The 24,216-nt window shown below is 38.7% G+C and overlaps 1 protein-coding gene across 1 annotated transcript in view; it reads right to left on the bottom strand.

The window, feature by feature from the left end:
- The window catches only part of LOC149273265 (zeta-sarcoglycan-like), a 149,489-nt gene that overhangs the window by 69,020 nt on the left and 56,253 nt on the right, over positions 1-24,216 (bottom strand). The gene's annotated exons all lie outside the window — the stretch shown is intronic.

Here is a 24,216-nt window from a genome sequence, read left to right as displayed (position 1 = left end):
CATGATTAATTAATTTACACCAGTACTCTTATGAAGATATTTGTAGTCTAATGCCAATGCTACAAAAGCAGCATTAACTAATTTGCAAATTTAAACAAGTTCCCAAAGTATGAATTCTTCAAGTTGACAAAGCATACCAGAAAGTTAGATTCTTATTCCCACATAATCACTCTTTGCTTTTAGAAGACTAGAATGACGACAACCTTCTAGCAAAGTTTAGCATAAAAATAAACGGTGCAACAAATCCATTTTAAACTGAGTGCATAGAGAAAGTGAAATCCTGAATTTACCCATCTTAACCCATATTTTGCTGTTTTCAGGATTGGATATCTAGGTAGAAAAGATGTGATACGAAAATTCTAATAGGAAAATTAAGTTAACAGATTCACACAACAGCACCTTTAGCAACTGTACACCATCCCTAATGATGATATTGTTCTTAATTTAACTGGATTTAACTTTATTGTCTCCTGGATGGCACTGTTAAACATACTAATTTTAGTAGCATTGGTTTTCTCTCTCTTACAAAAGTCAATTGTTTTAAATTAAAGGGACATTCCAGCCATCATATGCACTTTAATAAATATGATAGCTGAATATCAACTTTATATTATACTGTATATTCCAGTGCAAATGCATGGAGAGATTCATGAAGCCAAAACTGGTGCAACAGGCAAAGCTACAGCTTCTTCTACAAGTAAGCGGTGCATTTCTTTATAGATAAAGAATGCAGTTTAAAGTATTTACAAAGTTTTTTTTTTAAATGCACTCTTCCTTGGTGGGGCTTTATGGGACACTAGACTGCCTTTGTTATTATAAAATACACACACACACATGCACATTTGTAGGCAAAAGCTCACCTTGAGTGTGTCATCATTTGAATCAACACAAGTCAGAATTATGGATACTTGCCATTGGCAATATTATCTACCTGTTTCCTCAGTAGGACCTTGTTTGAGTTATCTACACTGTGGGAGCAAAAATTATTACTCTTGATTCTGGTTCTCTTCAGTGCTTAGTGGCTATTGTTGTGACACTATATACTTAAACAACATGGGATTATAGCTGAAGCTGGGAGATGCTGAAAATTTTGACCTAAAATGTATGTGATTCTTAAGTTAAAAAAATGTACTTTGCAATGTTTACTAATGTATACATGTGCGGATATAAAACTGTTAAAAACATGAATGTAAAGAATTAGAATATACTTTGGCCACTACGTGCTCCATGATGTATAGCTTTAAAGAGATATAATAATTTCATGTGTTGTTTCTAAAAATATACACTTGGTATTCTTTTTATACGGTAAAGATCCCTTGGCACCATACCACCAATATATGAATGCTAAAACCTACTTACTGTTATGGCACCTGATGGATTATTGAAGAGGACTGTTCCTCAGAGATATGTTTGAGATTGTTTTTATTGACATCCCAGGAGCATCTGGAGGATTTTATTCTATTTATATGTGGATTTTTGTTTTTATCTATTTTAGCCATATCCTGATTTATTTATTTTTAACCTAATTTGCTTTATTAGCTTTGCTTGTTCAGTCATTTTATTCCACTTTTTTTCTGGTTTTTTTGGTCTTATTTTTTATTTTAAATATCAGATCTGCTTCGTCTCTGATGAATGAACAATAGCTACAACTTCATGAGAAAGATAAAGGATGCAGTCTATCCAACTGTTTTGCTGTGCAACCAAATAATAAAAGTTGATACATGGTAAAGCACAGATCTGATGGTTTTGTTTAAATAAAGGTGGCAAAATGACGGTACTTTTAAAGGGAAATAAAGCATACAAATGGCCACCTAAATATTTTAATTTTGTTACTTTTGTGGAGTTATTTGTTTTTAGTATTTACTTTGTATTTTGTTATTTAAAAAGTTTATCACACACACAGCTTCTGCGGATACTTAACGTATTGTTACTTGAAGTGGTAACATCATGTAAATGAAGTATATATAAGGCAGTCTGCAGATATCTGCTTTTACAAAACCCCAGTCACTGCTGTTACTAACTTTCCATTGTAACATGAAAGTAAAAGTTCTAGTTACATCAAATACAAATTGATTTCAAAAAGAGAAGGATTCTAAGTGGCAGACTTCTACAAAGACGTAGAAGACGCTAATAAACTTTAAAAAAAAAGATTTTTCCACTATAGCTTTTTAAAAAAAGATTTTGTTTCCCGATATTACAAAATATTACGTATAATGCGTATTCAAAGCCCGAAAATGAATAAATAGGTCCAATTCTTAATGCAAATATATTACTGATGTGTCTCTTGTAAGGTAGTGTGTAACCACCCAACAAATAGGGCTCAATATTTATTTTATGTATTTCTGTTTTGTGTAATGCAGACTAGGAAGGTAAGAACATACAGACCTAACCGGTCAAATCATATTAGCTATACTGTTTTCTCTTTGTAGAATATGCTAAACTGTTGCTTGCTTTGATGAAAAAACTAAGAGGACAAATATGGTTGTTGTTATTCTCCCAGCAAGTAATTGACAAAAATTAAAATATCTATTGATGTGGAAAATGTTGTCAGATGGTGAACGCATACTGAGAGTCTAAGAGTATATTAAGATCATGTCACAGTAAGACACAATGCAGATGTCAGTTAAAAGCAAAATTTTAAATGAAAGAGAAGGCTGATATGCATGCTCTATGAATAATTAACAACTACTGGGTTTATTGGAAAGAACATATGCTATATGAGCTGTACAAGCCAGTATGAGTATGCATCAGTATGGCTGAGAGTGGTCGTTGTCCTCATCAATGTGTCAGATCATAATCTGTGTTTTTAAGTTACTATGGCAAATCATCGTCAGTATGAGTGAATGTCTTATTAACAGGTTGTAGGGGATGATGAAGGTTTTATTATTAGGGTATTGATTAAGGGGGTTTAACTCAAAATAATGTATAAAGCAAATGGGGCTAATGGGGGAATTGCCCCAGGGCATCTGGTGTCAAGCTGCCCCCATTTACTGCTTGCATGTTGCAGAGTTAATGTCTCATGATCAATCTACAACTACAGGAAGAGAGATACTCTGCATATAGTAGATGGGATCTGTGCTTTTGAAAGCCAGTGTGTATACAGGTGTGTATATAGTTATGTAGGTATGTCTCTGTGTGAATGCATATGGTTATGCTTATTAAGCATATCTGTATGCATTCATGTACATTTTGCCTTTGTGCATTTATGTATGTCAGTGCATCACAAGCACAGAAGCAGCTTGAATTACATTTATTTGTTTTTATACTGCTTCATCTCATGTGTAATTGGTTATGTGTGGACATTCAGTTAGCTGAGTAACTTTCATGCAGTTTTGGGGTTTTCCAATACCAGGGTGAATTGTGCTCAGGCTATCTATGCTGTCTAATAATAATAATAATAATAATAACAAAAATGTTCCACATTTGTATAACGGAAAGCAATAATCCTATTAAGCAGTCAATGGTTTGCTTAAGCACTGTGTGTCTGTGTGTGTGTATAGATATGTGAGTATCCATTAGACTTGTGTATTCAGATTCACACAAACTTTATTTTGAACAAAAATGCATTTGTACAAACCTCTCCCCGTCAAAACTGCCATTGCAAGCCATTTTGGCTCCATAACATGCCGTGAGATAAAGTGAGAAGGGACTGTGTGTAAGAGGGTACGTAACAATGACTGATAGGTAGAAGTCTCCAAAGAGAGAGAGAGGTAGTCTCATTGATGGTTATGGTGGCAATTGATGGCTTCTGCCACAAAACCCTTTAACAAAGGGTTGAACCCAAAGTTAGAGTGAGCAAGGACTTATATGACCCCAACAGTCAGAATATATTCTATATTGTGAAAATCCAGTGATGCATCAGGGGCTAAAAAAGGTGAGTAAGAAGTGGGCAAGGGATATTCGTTATACATTGAGTAGCATTGTTCCATATGCTTGAAATCTAAAGTTATTATGCTACTTAATGTATCTAACCAACAGAGGGCAGCATTCTCCCCGAACATATATTAGCCATATATGCTAGTGTGTTCATTTGCATTTATTCAAATAAAATATATTCCCACAATCCTTTAATGTAATGGTTTAATACAAAAAAACCCCCAAAATAAATAGAAAAAAAGAGTTTGCAAGTTCGACAGAATTAATGTCCACGAGTGCAGACATTTAACTGTTACAGCGGGGAGACCAGCGGATCATGGGAATATATTTTATTTAAATAATTAATAAATGAAAATGAGCACACTGCCACATATGGCTAATATATCTTCCGACAGAATGCTGCCCTCTGTTGGTTAGATACATTGAGTAGCATTATTATGCTACTCAATGTATCTTACCAATAGAGGGCAGCATTGTGTCCAAAGTTATAATACGTTATTATGCTAAGTTAAATGTCCGTACCAGCGACTTTGTTGGTCGCTGACACGGACATTTAACTGACACAGCAGGGAGACCAGTGGTGTCCCCGGTGTGTCAGTTAAATGTCCGTACCAGTGACTTTGTTGGTCGCTGGCATGGACTTTTAACTGTTGCAGCAGGGTCCCAGGTTTTTTTTTTTCTGCATAGCAACTAGTGGTAAGGGGCTGTGCAAGTGAGCCTATTGGTCGCTTGCACGGCCCTTTAACCTACGGATTTCTGCTCCCGTTATCCAACGCATCATCGCAGAGGTTAACGGGAGCGGAAATCAGGAGTTAAAAGGGCCATGTGAGTGAGCCTATTGGTCACCTGCAGGGTCTTCCTCTGGCATCAACCAATTGGTTGATGCCAGAGGAAGACCATGCAGGTGACCAATAGGCTCACTTGCACTGCCCTGTAACCCCTGACGGCGAACCTGCGGATTTCCGCTTCAGTCAACTCCTGCGATGCCGTGAAGATAAGGTAGGCTAGATGGGGAAGGGACCAGGGAGATTAGTAGACAAGGACGATCACGAAGATTCTTCATGTGTGTCTTCGTCTTCGGCACTGTATTCTCTTCTACGTTTCTTAGGAACGAACAAAAAAACGGAACCTTCGTGTTCGTTTTCAGGTTGCCCGAAGACGAATGCACAAGTCTGGGTAAAAGGGCCACTTTTAAGGATGGACCAGCCACACTAGTATTGCAGGAGATGGACTAGGAAAGGTGAGCTCAAAAAATATGGGACGGCGTAGATGTGTGTAATGTTGTAACGGTCCTTAAAGAAGTGGGTCTTTGGGGATTTTTTGAAGGACCGAAGGCAGGGGGAAAGACCGATATATAGGGGAAGGGCATTCCTGAGAATAGGGGCAGCCCTTGGATAAAACTTGGAAGCGTGCATGGGAACTAGAAGAAGACAGAAGGAGATCATTGGATGAGCAGAGAGACCAGAAAGAAGTGTATTTAGAGATGAGTAATGAGATGTATGTAGGAGAAGTGCTTTAAAATTAAGAGTCAGGATTTTGTAATGAACTCTGAAGCGCACAGGCAGCCAGTGACAGAGGGGAGAGGTGTCAATAAAGCAATGGGAGAAGAAGATAAGTCTTGCAGCAGCGTTCGTAGTAGATTGTAGAGGGGCAAGACAGGTAACATACCCAGACAAACACATACACACACAGTAACATACCCAATCACATAAAAGTGGTACCCCAGGCAAGAATATTCTCTTGCACCCCAATTCTATTACATAGCTGACAATATTTCTGAATCCCAGCAGGACAGAGCAAAGAAGAAGCTGTACAGAGAAGGTTGCAGGGTAATATTCTTTATTCAGGGGCAGCTGAGCCAAGTAAAGACATGAAATAGCTTCTCTGCCCTCTGCTCTGTACAGCTTGTTCACTACTCTTTGTACCACCTCTGTGGCTCATAAACTAAATGCAAACAGTCTAACACCATACACTGACACACTGCTTGTGAACACTTAAAACAGTCTAATACTGTATAGTAACACACACCCACTCTAACAGCGTACACTGACACCCAACACAGTTTAACACTATACACTGACACCCTATATACACTCACTGTAACACTGTACACAGTGTACTCTAACACAGACTCGTTCTAACACCACACACTAATGCCCAACCCAGTTTAACACTATACACTTACACTGTACAATAACATACCCCAAAAAAGCACACACCTGAAAACTGTACACTGACACACGCATACAGTTTAACATTACACACTCATATTACAAACACACTCATTCTAACACCCCACATAGTCTAACATTGTACACTAAAACACAAATTGATTTCAAATTAGTCATATTAATATAAGTTTTGGAAAGCTTTACAGCATTTGTTCTGTTTAATTTCACAAGGTTAAATATTGGCCCCAGTCAGTAAATTGATGCTATTCATGCATTAAAAGTTGCAAAGACCCTAGATATTTCCCTTGGACAGCTCTAACTGGGTTGATATGAAATCAGCAAATGGTATGATTAGAAATTCAGCAGCATCATAGAGATTCTTCTGGGAACTGTGTTACTGGTTTACAGCATCTGTTGATTCCGGTATGAAAGAGAATATATGTAAATTAATTTTAATATTTGCATGGGAAAAGCAGACCAAATTCACTACTAATATATATATAATTATCATTTAGTACTCAATGGATATATTCCATCGTAGTGATATGAAAATGATAATAGCAATTGTTTTAATACTACATAATGAAAAATTATTATGAAAAGCAGCCTTATGAGAACATAACGTTAAGTGCAATCAACTAACAAAAACAAATGTTTCAAAGATTCACTCAATGTTAGATGGGAATTATGTCTGAAGAGTTAGGTTATTTACCATTCATCTTTTAAAAGTTAAGCCATATTTGTATGTATTGTGTATGTACAAAGAACAAGAAAAAGGGAGAGTATAATAAGGCAAAGGAGATAATACATTCAAATGCAGTTTTTGTATGAGCAGGGCCGACCCGACAATGGAGCCGAGTGGGGCAACCGCTCCAGGCGGCACTTTTGAAGGGGCGGCACCTCGCCGCCTTAAGCCCTTTTTTTTTTTTTTAAAGCGAAAGAGAGAGAAAGGGGCGCCGAGTGGTTTTCGCTTACCAAGCTGTCAGTACCCGCTCGGCGCCCCTCTCTCTCTCCTCTGCGGCGAGTCTCCCTGTTCGGTCTTGGTGCCGGCTTGTAATGCTGAGTGCCGGAAGATTTCTGGTGCTCAGCATTACAAGCCGGCACCGAGACCGAACAGGGAGACTCGCCGCAGGACTGCTGAAAGGTAAGTACAAGAAGGGGGGGGGCGGCAGGGACGGAGGGAGAGGAAGGGAAGATAAGGGGGGGGCATTTTAAAATTCGCCCCAGGTGGCATTTTGCCTTGGGCCGGCCCTGTGTATGAGCATTACTGGTCACTTGCTTTATTGCTTTATAAATAACCAACCCAAATTATCTTTGTTTTTCTGCAAGGAAAGCCAACTTGGCCCTGCATAATGCATAATAAAATCTGAAAAAATATCACCAATTCAATTATGGAAAATGCAGGGCCATCTTTCAAGGAAAACATGCCTGGGTTCATGCTTTTTAATTCATACTTATAGTAGAAGTCTCATGGAAACAGTGTTGTATAAAGTAATATAGTTTAGCACTGGAAAGGAAGGTTTTTTAACTCCTTTTATTCCATTCCGCTTCCTTTATCTGCAGACCTGGAAGCTGCCATTGTTATCAGTCAGATAGTTTGGGTGACTTTCTCTCCACAGTCACTATGTTGAGCTGATTTTTTTTATAGTAATGCTATAATGAAGTTCGTTCCTCCACAAACTTTCATTAGTCTGCGTGCCTGGTCAGGTGTTTGAGACTGAGCAGTTCTATTGTTTTTAAACAGGCAGTATGATAAGAAGATAAAATAAAATGGTATGCTATATCACGTGTGTGTAAGTGAAAAAATAAAAGTGATAAAGGAAGTGAGAAATAGTAATAATAATGATATACTTCCCAAATAGCCGCAGCAACCCAAAATGCACTCTTCCTTAGGGTGCAAATACGAATATATACAGATGATTGGGGCGCAGGTACATATGGGGAAGAAAAACAAATATATAGTGTAAATCTTATAAACACTGAAAAGTGTATGGAAATATGAATGCACTCACAAACACACAGAATGCTTCAGGCCTCTCAAATGTTGTAAAAGGTAGAATCTTTAATTGATCTTCATATAAGATCAGGAGACCTGAATTGTTCTTATCTGACGTTAAATTCTGTTTCAGTGTTCCTATAATGCAGACATAGTCTGCAGAAATATCTGTTAGAGGAAAAGTAAAACAAGTACAACATGCCCTTTTCAGTTAAAGAAGTCAAGGTGTTTGCTAGAAAATTGTGCTACTATAATAGAGCTAGAGTACCTGCACATGTATAAAATGTGTATGCCTGAAAAGATTATATTATCTAGAACTCTTTAAAATAAAACAATAAAACAACACAATATTTAAAAAAATGTATTTTTAATCTGGCACTCTTAATAACCAAAAAGTGTCATTGATAAGAATAAGTCATTGATCACAACTTGCGGAAGTGTAAAAAAACTGGGCTTCATTCAGAAACAAATAAGTAAATGGGGTACTATTCATTTAGAAATAGGTAAACACTTATTTTCATTTGATAGTATTTGTGACTTTTATTCTATTTAAATATATAAATAAGTGTTACATTTATTGTTTGATTCTTGTCTTGTTTATAGATATATATCTATTATGCTCAACAAATAAATGAAATCCCTTTAGCTCTTAAGACCAGCAAAAGATCAACAGTTACAAAACAGACACTGTGTCAATTTTGTACTGTCTTCCCTATAATTCCCATAAAGCAGGCAGATTATAACATATAAAACAATCCACAAATCAGAAAGCTATACCATACCTTTATGCCAGCTGTGCTTTTGATTACAGGTATTTTAATGAATAATCTAACCTTTAATATGGCACCTCTCCTTTGTGCCAATAATTTTAATCAGTGATCAGGACACGCAATAGGAAACCAACTTTGTGCACAACGCATAACATTTGCATGTGCACTGGTAATGAAAATTGAAATGGTCAAAGGTGTCAGGACTTTAGAATTCACTGTATGAATTACAAGAATGACATGATTTTAATTAACATGATTGCGTTTTATAAGCTGTTTGACATTCTAAACCATAAAAGTTATGGGATCTGGCTAATGAAAAAAAAGTGGTTTCACGGATACAGTAGGGCAAATGTCAAGCTAAAGTTTATTTAGAGTTTAATGAACTCTAGTAAAACTAATGCATAGTCATATATGCTGATTATTTTATTCATTGATAATTTGCTGAGAATGCAAATAACTACGCTATTGGGTTGGCTCCCTCAACTAAGAATTAGCTGGTGACTTGCTGAAAAATGAAATATTTAAACATCAAATGCCATGACCAACCTCACCAATGTCTTGCAAAAGAACAGCCCTATTCTCCAGTAAATTATCACTCACAGAGATTGAATGTGGCAGGGTCACTTAATGCTTTGTTATATGAGCCCACAGTAAAAGTGAAAAAGAATGTAAAAAGGTTGGGGAGAGAGAGAGGATAATGAAGGAATAGAGTGAGACTATAAGAAAGGGAGGCATGGAGAAAGTTAGAGAGAAGGTAAGGTAGTAAGAGCAGGGGAAGAGTCAGGCAAGGAGGGAGTAGGGAGAGAGAGAGACAATAAGTGAGCTATTAATGCATTAATGTATGCTAGAATATACAGTATCTCACAAAAGTGAGTACACTCCTCACATTTTTGTAAATATTTTATTATATCTTTTCATGTGACAACACTGAAGAAATGACACTCTGCTACAATGGAAAGTAGTGAGTGTACAGCCTGTATAACAGTGAAAATGTGCTGCTCCCTTAAAAATAACTTAACATACAGCCATTAATGTCTAAACTTTGGCAACAGTGACAGAGTGAGAACATCCCTAAGTGGAAATGTCCATATTTGGCCCAATTAGCCATTTCCCCTCCCCGTTGTCATGTGACTTGTTAGTGTTACAAGGTCTCAGGTGTGAATGGGGAGCAGGTGTGTTAAATTTGGTGTTATCACTCTCACTCTCATACTGGTAACTGAAAGTTCAACATGGCACCTCATGGCAAAGAACTCTCTGAGGATCTGAAAAAAAGAATTGCTGCTCTACATAAAGATGGCCTAGGCTATAGGAAGATTGCCAAGACCCTGAAATTGAGCTGCAGAACGGTGGACAAGACCATACAGAGGTTTCACAGGACAGGCTCCACTCAGAACAGGCCTCGCCATGGTTGACCAAAGAAGTTGAGTGCACGTGCGCAGCATCATATCCAGAGGTTGTCTTTGGGAAATAGACATATGAGTGCTGCCAGCGTTGCTGCAGAGGTTGTAGGCTGGGAGGTCAGCCTGTCAGTGCCCAGACCATACACCACACACTGCATCAAATTGGCCTGCATGGCTGTTGTCCTACAAGAAAGCCTCTTCTAAAGATGATGCACCAGAAAACCCAATGAGACCAAGATTAACCTTTTTGGTTCAGATGGTGTCAAGCGTGTGTGGCGTCAACCAGGTGAGGAGTGCAAAGACACGTGTGTCTTGCCTTCAGTCAAGCATGGTGGTGGGAGTGTCATGGTCTGGGCCTGCATGAGTGCTGCTGGCACTGGGGAGCTACAGTTAATTGAGGGAACCATGAATGCCAACATGTACTATGACATACTGAAGCAGAGCATGATCCCCTCCCTTCAGAGACTAGGCCGCAGGGCAGTATTCCAACATGATAACAACCCCAAACACACCTCCAAGAAGACCACTGCTTTGCTAAAGAAGCTAATGGTAAAAGTTATAGACTGGCCAAGCATGTCTCCAGACTTAAACCCTATTGAGCATCTGTGGGGCATCCTCAAATGGAAGGTGGAGTAGAAGAGGACTCCAGTGGCAACCTGTGAAGCTCTGGTGAACTCCATGCCCAAGTGGGTTAAGGCACTGCTGGGAAATCATGGTGGCCACACAAAATAGACACTCCCAGACAAGACTTGCCAGTCATCCTTTGAAGATATGTATAAATAGAATTAGTAGTCTTTATATGTATTTTTGTGCAAATGTGATACATTTGATCTAGCAGTTAATGCTGTCTTTTTTTGTGCATACATCTAAAACATTTGATCTGGCAGTTAATATTTTCTTTTTGTGTATAAACCTAAGGAATATTTATACAATACATGTGCCACTTTTTATGGCGTAATTTGTGCTTTTTTGTTGTTTCTAGGAGAAAACAGCAAATAATTTTAAAAACACTTATCTCAAACATAAGTATTGAGGATTCAGTTACAATGTATGATCATATACAGTACTATATTTATCATTGATGCTGCCCTAGGCCCAGGGGTGTAACTAGAAACCACAGGGCCTGGTGCAAAAATTTCCCTGGGGGCCCCCCAACTTCACAGCTAGTCTGTGCCATCATTGCCCCCAAACAACTTGTCTGTGCATTATTTGCCCCTTGCCCCCTTTCCAACATACACTCTGGCACACATATGTAAATACACACATATAACACACCTACTCATACTCACTGACACACACATTCATTCTAACACACATTCCATCTCACCCACTTACACATCCATGGTCACACACACACAATTATACATCCATGCGCACACACACACACACACACAAAATTACACATCCTTGCTCACACACAATTACATCCTAGGTTTTACCTCGGGTCACGTTACGTGAACCGGTATGAGGAGACAAAATAAGGGTTCACCCCTGTAGTTACCCTAAGCCTGAGAAACGGCACCAGCAGCATATCCTGGCACTCTTTATCTTAAAGGCACACAGCATTGTTCTATCTACAGAAGTGATTAATTAATCAGGGAAAAGAAAAAGGCATTGCTATGTATTATGTGACACAGTGCTAATAATCTTAATACAAATCTTGTACACCCCTATATGTATTCACTGAACATCTCCTTCTCACCCACCTCTCTCTGAACGACACAACACCAGTCTCACACCATGGCTGCCTTTCTACTAGCAACATGATGTTGGTCCTGAACCATTCTTGCCTCTCTGTTAACATCACTATACCCTTCCTGGTTAATGTCTTTCTGTCCTTTAGCATCTTGAGAGATACCAACAGATACATGTAGATGAGACAAGACTGTGAGCTGATAAAAAAGAGACAAAGAGAAATTCAGACATCTTTTGTCATAATGGTTTTGATAATAGTATATTATTGAAAATCTTAGGCCTTGAGTAAATACAAGTAAAAGCTACAGTCTCTGTTTAATGCTCTCACAAATTGTTTACTAAAATATGCTTATTTCAAATGGTTCAAATACCCACGTCTTTACAGGGATATAGTGAATTATTTATTTGTGAGTGCAGCTTCTTATTTATCATGTATTTAGACTCCAGGGAGGACCACTGCAGCATGCTCCTGAAAGCTTATTTAGTGCCATGTCTAATACAGATTTTTCTATGTTTTTTATTAAAATGGAATGGAACCTGGGGAGAAGTGGTGCAGGTGGCTAAAGTTGGATATTTAAAAGGTCCAGAGGTCCTTAAGACCTTGGAATCGCAAGGATATTGTGTTTGAAGTAAAAGACTCTTTAAGATATAAAATTGAATGATCAATGACATATTACAGTATTGACATATCATCAGTTTCGTATCATAATACATGAAACAAACAAAATTAATTGTGTTGAAAGAAATGAAATATGTGTGGGTGAAAATAATTAATAATTTAAATGTTGTCCTTGAGGAATAAAAAGTGGAAAAATGGAATTTACAAAGAACAGAACCAAATAATATAAATGCATCCAATCTAAATTTTGCACAAAAGATGGTGAACATATTTAATCTAATGATATATCTGTAGTTAGTTCATGCTGTACTAAAATACGTCGTAATATTCTTTGAGTAAGCTTGTTTTGGTCCTGTCAAAATTCTCCAAAGCACAGATGATAAGCAGTAATACAATGTCAGAGAAACATATAATTTTCTGTAGACACCAACTTTTTATTATTATATTAATTTCAAGAATCATTCTTATCATTACTTTTTCTTGGCATTATATACAGACCTTAAGTGTAAATATTGAGGGTGCCAGAAAGATAAAATCTATAAGAAGATTAGAGATTTTAATTAGACTTGGGCACCGGCCAGTTCTTCGTGTTAGTCTCTGTGTTCGTCTTTGTGTGGGAAAAAATCTTCGTATTCCACGAATATTCGCCCGTTCCTGGTTTTGGTTTAGGCAAATATCCATATACATTCTTCGTGTTCGCTGTTTTTCTTTGTTTTTTGCCATTTTTTGTGGAAGGGGGTTAATACGGGGTTAACATGGTACGGACTACGCAGCAGCTTTGGCACCAGAATTTTAAAGGGCCGTACGAGCAACTAAGCACCGGCACTTCATTGGTTGATGGCAGACAAGCCCCCTGCTAGCGACCAATAGAGTCCCTCATACAGACTTTAAAAATCTCGGTGCCGCAACTTGGCCGGGATCTCCCCACTCCAAGAGTTAAAGGTCCGTACAAACGGCCAATAGAGTCGCCAATAGAGTCGCTTGCATGGCCCTTTAACTCCTGACGGGGAACTTGGCCTGTCTCCCCGCTCTAAGAGTTAAAGATCTTTAACTCCTGATGGTGAACCTACGGATTTCCACTCCTGTAATCTACGCAGCATCGCAGGGGTTAACGGGAGTGGAGCCGTCAGGAGTTAAATGGACATAAGAACGACTTTATTGGTCACTGGCAGGGGCCTCCTCTAGCACCAACCAATTGAGACCAGGGAGATTAGTAAACGAAGATGAAGACGAACAGGAATATTCTTTGTGTTGTGTGTCTTCATCTTGGTATACGTTTTGCTGTCGCCATGTTCGTGTGTTCGGTGCTCTGGCTGAACCGGGAAAATACACCCTTCGTGTTTGTTTTCATGTTCGCCCGAATACGAATGCAGAAGTCTAATTTTAATTAGACTTGGGCACCAGGGGGCTCTTCGTGTTCGTCTTCGTGCTCGTCTTCGGGGAAATTTTTTTTCGTGTACCGCGAATATTCGCCTGGTCCTGTCTTCTCTTCGGGCGAATACTCGTGGACATTCTTCGTGTTCGTTTTTTCTTCGTTTTCCCCGGTTAAGGGGTTAATACGGGGTTAACGCAGCTCTGGCGCCAGGAGTTTAAATGTCCGTATGAGAAACTCTATTGGTCGTCAGCAGGGGGCTCGTCTGCCATCAACCATCTGCCACCTGCTGGCGACCAATAGGGTTGCTCATACAGACTGCTAAACTCCTGGTGCCGTAACTTGTCCGGCAGATCCCACTGGTCTCCCTGTTCTAGCATTTATTAACCGATAGGGATTTTAAAAGTCTTTTAGGCTCCTGGTGCTGTAACTTACCCGGCACATCCCAGTGGTCTCCCTGTTCTATCAGTTAAATGTCCGTACGAGCGACCAATAAAGTCGTTCGTACGGACATTTAACTGATAGAACAGGGAGACCACTGGGATGTGCTAGGTAAGTTGCAGCATTGTGGTTTTAAAAGTCTGCACGAGTGACCAACAGAGTCGCTCGTGCAGACTTTTAAAACCCCAATGCTGCAACTTACCTGGCACATCCCACTGGTCTCCCTCCCTGTTCAATTAATTAAATGTCCGTACGAGCGAACAATAAAGTTGCTCGTACGGACATTTAACTAATTGAACAGGGAGGGAGACCAGTGGCATCGGCAGACTAAGTTGCAGGTTTTAAAACGCCAATGCTGCAACTTACCCTGCAGATGCCACTGGTCTCCCTCCCTGTTCAATTAGTTAAAGACCAGTGGCATCTGCAGGGTAAGTTGCAGCATTGGGGTTTTAAAACCCCAATGCTGCAACTTACCTGGCACATCCCACTGGTCTCCCTCCCTGTTCAATTAGTTAGTCTGTGCCGGGTTAAATGTCCGTACGAGCGACCAATAAAGTCGCTCGTTTAACCCGGAACCGACTAACTAAACGAACAGGAAGGGAGACCAGTGGGATGTGCCGGGTAAGTTGCAGCATTGAGGTTTTAAAACCCCAATGCTGCAACTTACCCTGCAGATGCCACTGGTCTCCCTCCCTGTTCAATTAGTTAAAGACCAGTGGCATCTGCAGGGTAAGTTGCAGCGAAGATTAGGGTTAATTTAATGCTGAGGACTGAGGTTTAATTTAATAAGGTTAACTTAAGGTGCAGTTAGAGGTAAAGGGGGGCAAACTAAGGGCAATCTAAATCCTGGGGCAGTGAAGATTATTAATGTATTTATTTATTAAAGTATGGTGTCAGTGATATTCTCTGAATGATTCGAATATCTGTAAGATTCGAATCTCTGAACGATTCTCTGCCTTCAGTGACATCACTAGAGTAGGCAGGCAGGAGGGTTCATTGACTCTAATCATCAGTCTGACTGCAGGGGGGGATTCGGATCATGAATCAGATCATTTCAATGAACAACTCGAAATGATCCGATTCACTTTACTGATCCGAACTTCCCATCACTATTTTGTATAGCCTGCCCTGGAAAGCTCCAAGTTATGTACAAAATGTATTCACATTAGAATAAATCTATTATGACCTGTAATTACATGATTATATTAGTGTACATGAATAAAATAGACACTCTCAACTTAAGCACAATATTTTTTAAAGATGTGACAGTACCTGTACAAAAACGAAGCATGTGTTTTATATGTATTAAAAGCATACCAATTAACAAACCAAGTCACACAATGGGCTGGATGAGGTATGTTACCGCCTAGCTTATCCATCCAGCTACCTTGCTATGTATTGAAGAACAGCAGTGAGATATGGCATTATTTTGTGGTATTCTGATCAAATACATCAAATACATCATGGCCATGTGGAAGCTGCCATTGCCAGGGGGCCTGAAAATCACGACTGTCTCTCCAAAAATGGGACTCTTGGAAAGAATGCTGTTTTATAAAGAAAAAAAATATACACATGAATTTGTCTTTTTCAGACAAAAAAGTTTACCCTTGTAAAAGATTCTAATAAACCTCAATTAAGAAATGGACCATATATAATTATTGGTATAGGCAATAGTTCAATGATAGGCTTCAAGGTTTCCTTGACCTTAAGATATGGAATGAAGGATTTGCTGAACAGGCATTCTATAGATAGGATAGTAACTTGCTAATGCAGGGTATAGTTGTAACTCTAAAAGGGCATTACAGTATGCGTACAGCCACCACCTAAAATAGGGTTTCGACGTGTAAAGATCTTAGTGAGCATGTTTACCCAATTAGGTGAAGACCAATAGACTGACAAGACTGACATCATTATTCAAACTGTGTATATAAGTTAAGGCCTTGGAGAAGCATGGGAGGAGAGGTAGAGGGGAGATGTACTTGCCTTCCACGTACTCTTCACGTCCCAACACTCCCTCCCTCCATCCTCAGGAATGCATAGGACAGATGTCATGAACTAAATCCCTCTCCAAGGTTTTGTAAGACTCGTTTTGTATTATTTTTGTTATCTACTTTTAATATTCTTCTTCTATTTTTGTTCGTATTAAATGTTTTACCTTTGTTTGCATCTAAGTGACTCTGCCTATTTTTGACGCACATATTTATGTGTTGTTCCTGATACGAAGTTTGTGTTTGGCCCTATATATTTTATTACAACCCTTAACCTGAAATAGATCACAAAAAAATAAGGAACACATAATATCCAATCACTAAATATTTCCATTACTGTTTGATTCTCTAGAACATTCTGAGGGCAAAAGAAATATTACTGTAGACAACTTGTGCCGATGATTCATTGGACTTCTGGCATTTCATTTTTCGCGAAATAATACCTGCATTCCTTCTAGTAAATTTTGCAATGAAGCTGCCACACTCAATTTTCTTGTGGTTTTGAAAATATTTAGATAGAAGTGGACTTGATAATGAAAGTGTAGTTATGAATTAGTTTGCCAAGAAATTTCCGTATTTTGATAGGAGATATTTCTTGTATAATAATGAAAGTACAGTGCTTTTAGGCCAAAGTCCTATTTGTTTTAGATTTTGTTTTGTCTGAAAGTAAATATGTTTGACAGGAAATAACCTACTTTATACATTAGATGTAGCAGGTAATTAATTGGCATTGATGTGAAACTTGCTTGAGGAATAGATAAAGCCTATTAAATAAATATTTTCTATATTACATGACTGCAACGTTATATGAGATTAAAAGTATTTAATTTAAACGTTCACAAGACATACTCACAGAATTTGGGCCATATAAAATGATAAATTATTTATTTCATAGCTATTGGGAGTCCGGTACTGCTTAACTTAGTGATGCCCTATACATTCTCTTTTAGAGCAAAATGTGAAATACTGCCTTTAACCCTATAGTAACGTAATAAGAAATATACATTAAATAATATAGTTGTTTTGAGAATTAAACCTACATGGATCTGATGTATACAGGCAGTATTTTTTATAAAAATAATCTACAATTACTGAACTAAGCATCAAATGATTAATGTATAATCTACTTTTGTATCTCATATATTATCCTCATAGCCTGGTGCTATAATTTGGAAGCGCATAGTTTGCCTAGTTCAATTTGTGAAATGGAATTATTACAATTCTCATCTTTTTATGCAGGGCCTGTTTGACACTTTTTTTTACACTTTTTTTTAAGTTGATTTAGTTCTTCATGAGGTGTACTTAAACCCATATGTTACCGCCAACGTATTCTTGAATGAATGAATATAACCAAACATCTTTGAATTACATCAACAGCAAAGGTAAAATGGTCAAACTGGTAAGATCACTATAGCAGCCATTATAATAAAAACATAGAATTTGATAGTACTTGGTCTTCTTTTCAGGATAACTTATCCCATGCATGTTTAATTTTCCACTGTTCCACATATCTACTAGACTTGCACATTTGTTTTCATGCCGAATTTTACCATTTCATCTAATTAACAAATGCAACATTGGACGAAAGAAACAAAAAACAAATGTGCGCAATATGAAAATCTTCGTTCATTGCTGCCAATTTAACTGCACTTAGAGAAGGGGATTCTCATTAATTTATTTCAACTTCTACGTGTTTATTTTTTGTTTCCACCACAACCCGGACGGAGGAATGGGATTTTTGAAAATGAAAATGTTGGACGAACTTCGTCCGAACAGCATGTGGAGACGGACAAATTTAGTCGAATATGAAAAATGTCCTGTCTACCCCCTTCTGTCCTATCTACCCCTTTTCACTCCCTTCTGCCCTATCTACCCCTACTCACTCCCTTCTCCCTATCTATCCCCTAACCCCCGTCTTACTCCCTTCTACCCCTTCTCACTCCCTTCTCCCTTCTCTCTATCTACCCCCTAACTCCCCCGTCTTACTCCTTTCTGCCCTATCTACCCCTTCTCACTCGCTTCTCCCTTCTCCCTATCTACCCCTATCCACATCCTGCTAACTATGTACCCTCTCCCCCTTTGATGTTCACTTACTTTTCAGGAGTCCTGCGGTGGGAGTGCGAGGCCTCTGTCTCCCAGCTCTGCCGCTGTATGGAACAGTACAGCGTGATGGGAGTTATGATGTACTTTATAGCATAATTATATAATGAAAAAGACATTGGAAATGGTACGGCATAACACCCATCACTCTCCCACACTTACCAATTGACACTTACCAATCGACACTTACCAATCCACACATACTAATGCACTCTCACTGAATGCTTTCCTACCTTTCCTCTGTCACTTTTCTCCTTACAGTAGTCAGCTCCTTTTCCTCCTCTTCGCTCTTCTTCTTCTTCTGTCTCCTTCAGATTCAGAGAGCACGGATGGCGGTGGGCGCGGCTTCAGTGTTGTGCGCCGGGATCTGACAACAAACCCCGGTGCACAGCAGCAGTTGCCACGCACATCGCAAGGGAGCGGTTCCCTTGAGTGATTTTAAGCCAGTTAAAGGGAGATCCTTGATCTCCCAAACCGAGCCTGCTCCTCCAGAGGCAGACATTACAGTCCGTCTCTGGAGGGGTGCCTGGTGCCGGCAAGTTGGCACCCCCCTGATAAGCGGCACCCGGTGCAGACCGCCCCCCGCCCCCCCCCCGCTAGGTACGCTACTGCACAGCACAACTCAAAACTCCTCAGCCTCTACTCGGATGGATAGCATTTTGATGTTTTAGTTAACACCCAGTTTGCTATTTAAATCAGGTTAGTCATGTACAGCTGTTGAGTGAAGCTGGCCATGTTAAAAAGGTAACTTTTAAACGCTACTAGGAACCCAGCCATATACAAAAACACATACAAAAATATTGCTGGCGCTACATCTTCACATTACATTACTATCAATTAATTTTAGCAGCAACATTATGAAATTTCAAACCTATGTTGCTACTCAGAACTTTGCATACTAGACTAGTTAGGATTAGTCATAGACAAAATAGGCTTATATAGATCAGTTTATTAAACATTACTTTGCTTAAACATTTTGTGAAAAGCAAAACTATTCATTTAAACCTAAGTAGCTCTGAGCTATTCAACTGGTTAAACTTAATTAACAATGGTATTTACAATAATTACATTAACCCCTTTTTGTCTTTTTTTGGTTTTTTGTTTTTGTACACTTTGCGAACAAAGGCTGTTTTAACATTTTTGCAGTGCTCGCGTTGAGCTGTAATTTTCTTCTCTTACCTTTACTGTACCCACACAAGTTATATATTGTTTTTTCAGAACAAAAATGACTTTCTTTAGATACCAATATTTTGCATATCATCTAACTTACTATAAAAATAATAAAATATAAAGCCCACCTTTTCAGATATTCATTTGAAAAATCTATAAAAGCTAATGAAAAAAGCTACTAAATAGATTCTGATATTTTTCCTGAATTTAGAAATACCCAATTATTTCTATGCTTTTCTTTTGCTCTTTCAAAAACATTTTTTTAAACCTTGTAATCATGCCCCCATGTCATATTTGGGACATCTTTGAAGTCGACCAATTAAATTTACCCCTATGAAATCCATATATTTTTGAAAACCCCAGTGTATTTCAAATGCTAGTATTTTAACTCTTTCAATACACTAACTGTACCATCATCCATTGTCAAGATTTGTGGGGGGGATATTTGGACACATTGTATTTCAGGTATTTACAGTTCTTGGTATATGTCACTGACAAGTAACACCCCAATATGTGTTCAGCAACATTTCATGAGTACAGTGGTATCACACATTTCTTGGGTTGTTTGGGGGCTAAGAGGCCACTTCAGCTGGCCATTTTACTTTACCCCAGCAAACCATATATTTTTGAAAATTAGACACCCCAGGGTATTTCAAATGTTGGTATTTTAACATTTTCCATCCACTACTTTTACCACCAACCTTTGCAAAAAAGTTTGTTTTAGTAAATCATTGTGGGGTTTTTTTCACACAAATTTTACTTTAGGTATAAATGTACAGCTCCTGATATAAGTCACTGCCAAACAACACCTCATTCACTTATCATTTCCCGTCTTGACTACTGCAACACTCTTCTGGTTGGCATTCCACTGTCTCGACTCTCTCCTCTACAGTCTGTCCTAAATGCTGCTGCAAGGCTTATCTTCCTTGCACGTCACTCCTCTTCTGCTTCCCCGCTCTGTGAAACCCTCCACTGGCTCCCAATTACCTTTAGAATTAAATTTAAAATCCTGGTACTGACATATAAGGCCATCCATAATACTGTTCCTCCATACATTTCTGCCCTCATAAGCAAATACTCTCCTACTCGATCCCTACGTTCTTCCCATGGGCTAAGGCTCTCCTCCTCACTTATCATCTCTTCCTTTTCCCGTATACAAGATTTCACTCGAGCTGCCCCATATCTCTGGAATCTACTCCCAAGGAATTCAGCATTCACCCTCCCTCCCAATATTCAAGAAACATCTCAAGACCCACTTCTTTAGAGAAGCATACCATCTTAGCTGCCAGAACTTTCTTGTCATTGATACAATCACCACACTACCTCTCACCCTTTATCTGTGCCTTATGTTTGTCACCCCATTCCCTCAAGATTGTAAGCTGGCAAGCAGGGCTCTCTCCACCTAATGTATCGGTTTGTCTTAGTCTGTCAATTCTTGTCTTGTCATACCCCTTGAATTAAGCGCTGTGTAAACTGTTGGCGCTATATAAATAAAAGATAATAATAATAATAATATGTGTTCAGCAACATCTGTTAATGTTAGCAAGTAAAGTGATATCACCCATGCATAGGTTTGTTGTTCTGAAGCTAAAATGCCACATTTGGGAGGTGCACATTTTTCCACTTGGAGTTTTGACACCTGGTTAGTCTGTGCTCATGTCCTATTTGGGACATCTAATTTTAGGACTTTTTAGTTTTTTTTACTTTTATTTTTACATTTTTTGGAACTGGATGGTTCCTCTGATGGTGACATTATTAGAGAATTATTTTTACTTGTTACTGGATTTTTTTTTTTTTTCTTTCCTATTTATTTTACTAATCACATTTTGTAAGCTGGGCTTCTTTGACATAAATGGGTGAATTGGTTATCTGTATTCAACCTGCACGGGGAGCTGAGAGTTCTGAGGAGGGTCTGGAGAGGCCATCATGGGAACATGTTTATTGTTTGGTGTGTGCCGCCATCTTGCGAGAGGCAACATCTCTCGCTATGACACTTATGGTCACTCTTCGGAGCGATCACAGTGCATCCTAGGGTGGGTTTTCGGTGTCACTGAATGCCTCAATATTAAGGCATTTTAGCAGCACCTCTTGAGCTCAGGAGAAGGCCGTTGTATATGGCGCACATTGACCACCTGGAAAGGACCACCCAGGGTCCCTGAAGCAGTTTTCGATGTTGCTGGATTCCTTAACATTGAGGCATTACAGTAACACTGAGCAAAAAAAGTGACCTTTAATGATGTGCCAGCCACATCACTGGTCTGACCATCACATCATTAACTGAACATTTTGTGTGACATGCCTGGCATGTCATTGGTCGTTAAGGGGTTAATAAGCAAAAGTTTTGTAGATTTAACACAAATATTCCAACAAACTTCAAAATGTTCTGATTTGTGTACTTCAAATATATATTAATTTCAATGATAAAAGGGTATGTTAATTTAAAATCAAAAGCTTTCCTACTCGTTTGTACCTACCATTAAGCCTATTGACTCTCTGGGGTTCAGATGGCCTTTAGGATTCTGCTACGTGCTTTTTAAGAGACAAAAAATAAATGAATGCACATTGCCTCAGGCTTAGTTGACTTTATCTGCACTAACAACCTATGCTATCCACTTTAAAATTGAGCTATGCACAGGATATCATTTATTCCACAGCATTTTATATAATGTTTGGCTTTGTGTCTTTTGCTCGGGGAACCCGATGACAATAATCAAAGACATATTCAAATTGCATAACATTGTTTCTGCCCTTATATGTTCTGCTATTGACTAGAGGCTTTACAGTTGACAGAAAAAGACAAAAAAACTAAAGTTTCCTGCTGCATTTAGAATTACCTGACTCCCAGAGGCATTACACAAACTTCTCTAATTAAGTAATACTTTTCTGGAGCTCTGCGTGCTTAAGGTAATTGGCAGTAAGATAGCAAGAGTTTAATGATTTTTTTTTTATTTATGTACAACTACAAACCAATATATGGTATAGTAGCATGCAAATAATAAGGCTATTTGGTGCATTACGTTTTCACAAATGATGGACTGAATACATGAATGTCAACAGATATCTTTGTCCTGTACAACATGAGGATTAACCCCTTGATGACAATTGCCGGTCCGGGCACGTCACGGAAATTCAAGTCGATAACGACAAATGATGTGCCAGGACCGGCACGTCGTTAAACGGGTGCAGAAAGCGATCTATTTTCACTTTCTGCACCGAAATGGCGTTGCTGTAATGCCTCTACCGCGAGGCATTCAGCAACGCCATTATCGGCACAAAGGGGCCATCTCTGGCCCCTCCCCGGGGCGTCAACATCCGCCATACTTTGTATGGCGGCGGACGCCCGTTTTAAAAGCGTTTAGGAGGCGATCAACGATCGCCTCCTAAACTTAAATGGTGTCGCTGGAATGCCTCGATCAGGAGGCATCCAGCGACACCAAACACTTACCTGAGGATGGACTGTGACCGCTCCGGAGAGCAAGATGGCGGCGGCCCGGGAAAAAAAATAATAAAGATGAAAAGGTTCGCTAGACGGTCTCCTGACCCTCTAGAGAACTCTGGATCCACTTGCAGGTTGAATATAGGTACTGCATTCAACCATGCAAGTCAATGGAGCTCAGCTTTCTAATCACAGTGTGATTAGAAAAAATAAATTAAAAATAAAATAAAATTAATAATAATTAGAAAAAAAATAGTAAAAAACCAGTAAAATGTAAAAATAATTTCTCACTGATGTCACTATCAGGGGAACCTTCAAGTTGAATTTTTTTTAAAAAAAATAAAAAAAAAGGCAAAATATATATATATATATATAAAAAATATATTTTTGTGAGCAAGTCCTAAAATTAGCATATTAGCTTAAAACAATTCTCGCATGGAAAGAGTTAAAATACTGGCATATTAAATGCCCATGGGGTGTCTACTTTTAAAAAATGTATGATTTGATGGGGTAAATTGAATTGGCCGGGTTCAACAAGATCCCAATTAACACGGGGGGAAGGATGGCCACACATCTAATTTCCAATTAGAAAAATGCACACGTACCAAATGTGGCCTTTTAGTTCCCCACAAAAATGTGGGGTATCACTGTACTCAGGAAATGTTGCTGAACACATATTGGGGTGTCGTGTGACAGCGGCATATACCAGGAGCTGTAAATTCATACATAAAGTAGGTGTGTGTGGGAAAAATACACACACAAAAATACTACTGCAAACTTTGAAAAAATGCTGGTGGTAAAATGTGTGCATGCAAAGAGTTAAAATACCAGCATTTAAAATACCCTGGGGTGTCTAGTTTTCAAAAATATATGGTTTTGTTGGGCACACTGAAATGGCCCGGCTCAAAGATGTACCACATAGGGCATGGGCAGTGGATTCCCAAATGCCAAAGTTCAACATTGAAAAATGTGCATGCCCCAAATGTGGCCCTTTTGCCCCCAAACAGCCAGGCAAAATCATTCATGTGGGGTATCACTGCGCTCATGAGATGTTGCTGAACACATATTGGGGTGTTTTGTGATAGTGACATATACGAGAACTTTTTAATTCATACCTGAAGTAAAATGTGTGTGAAAAAACAAATGCAAAAAAATGACTACCACAAAGTTTGACAAAGACTG

This window comes from Sceloporus occidentalis, unplaced genomic scaffold (assembly GCF_023333645.1).
Source record: "Sceloporus occidentalis isolate IW3139 unplaced genomic scaffold, rSceOcc1.0.p SCAF_388, whole genome shotgun sequence".
Taxonomy (NCBI): domain Eukaryota; kingdom Metazoa; phylum Chordata; class Lepidosauria; order Squamata; family Phrynosomatidae; genus Sceloporus; species Sceloporus occidentalis.
Note: the sequence above shows the minus strand (reverse complement) of the source record. Positions and strands in the feature narration are given on the sequence as shown.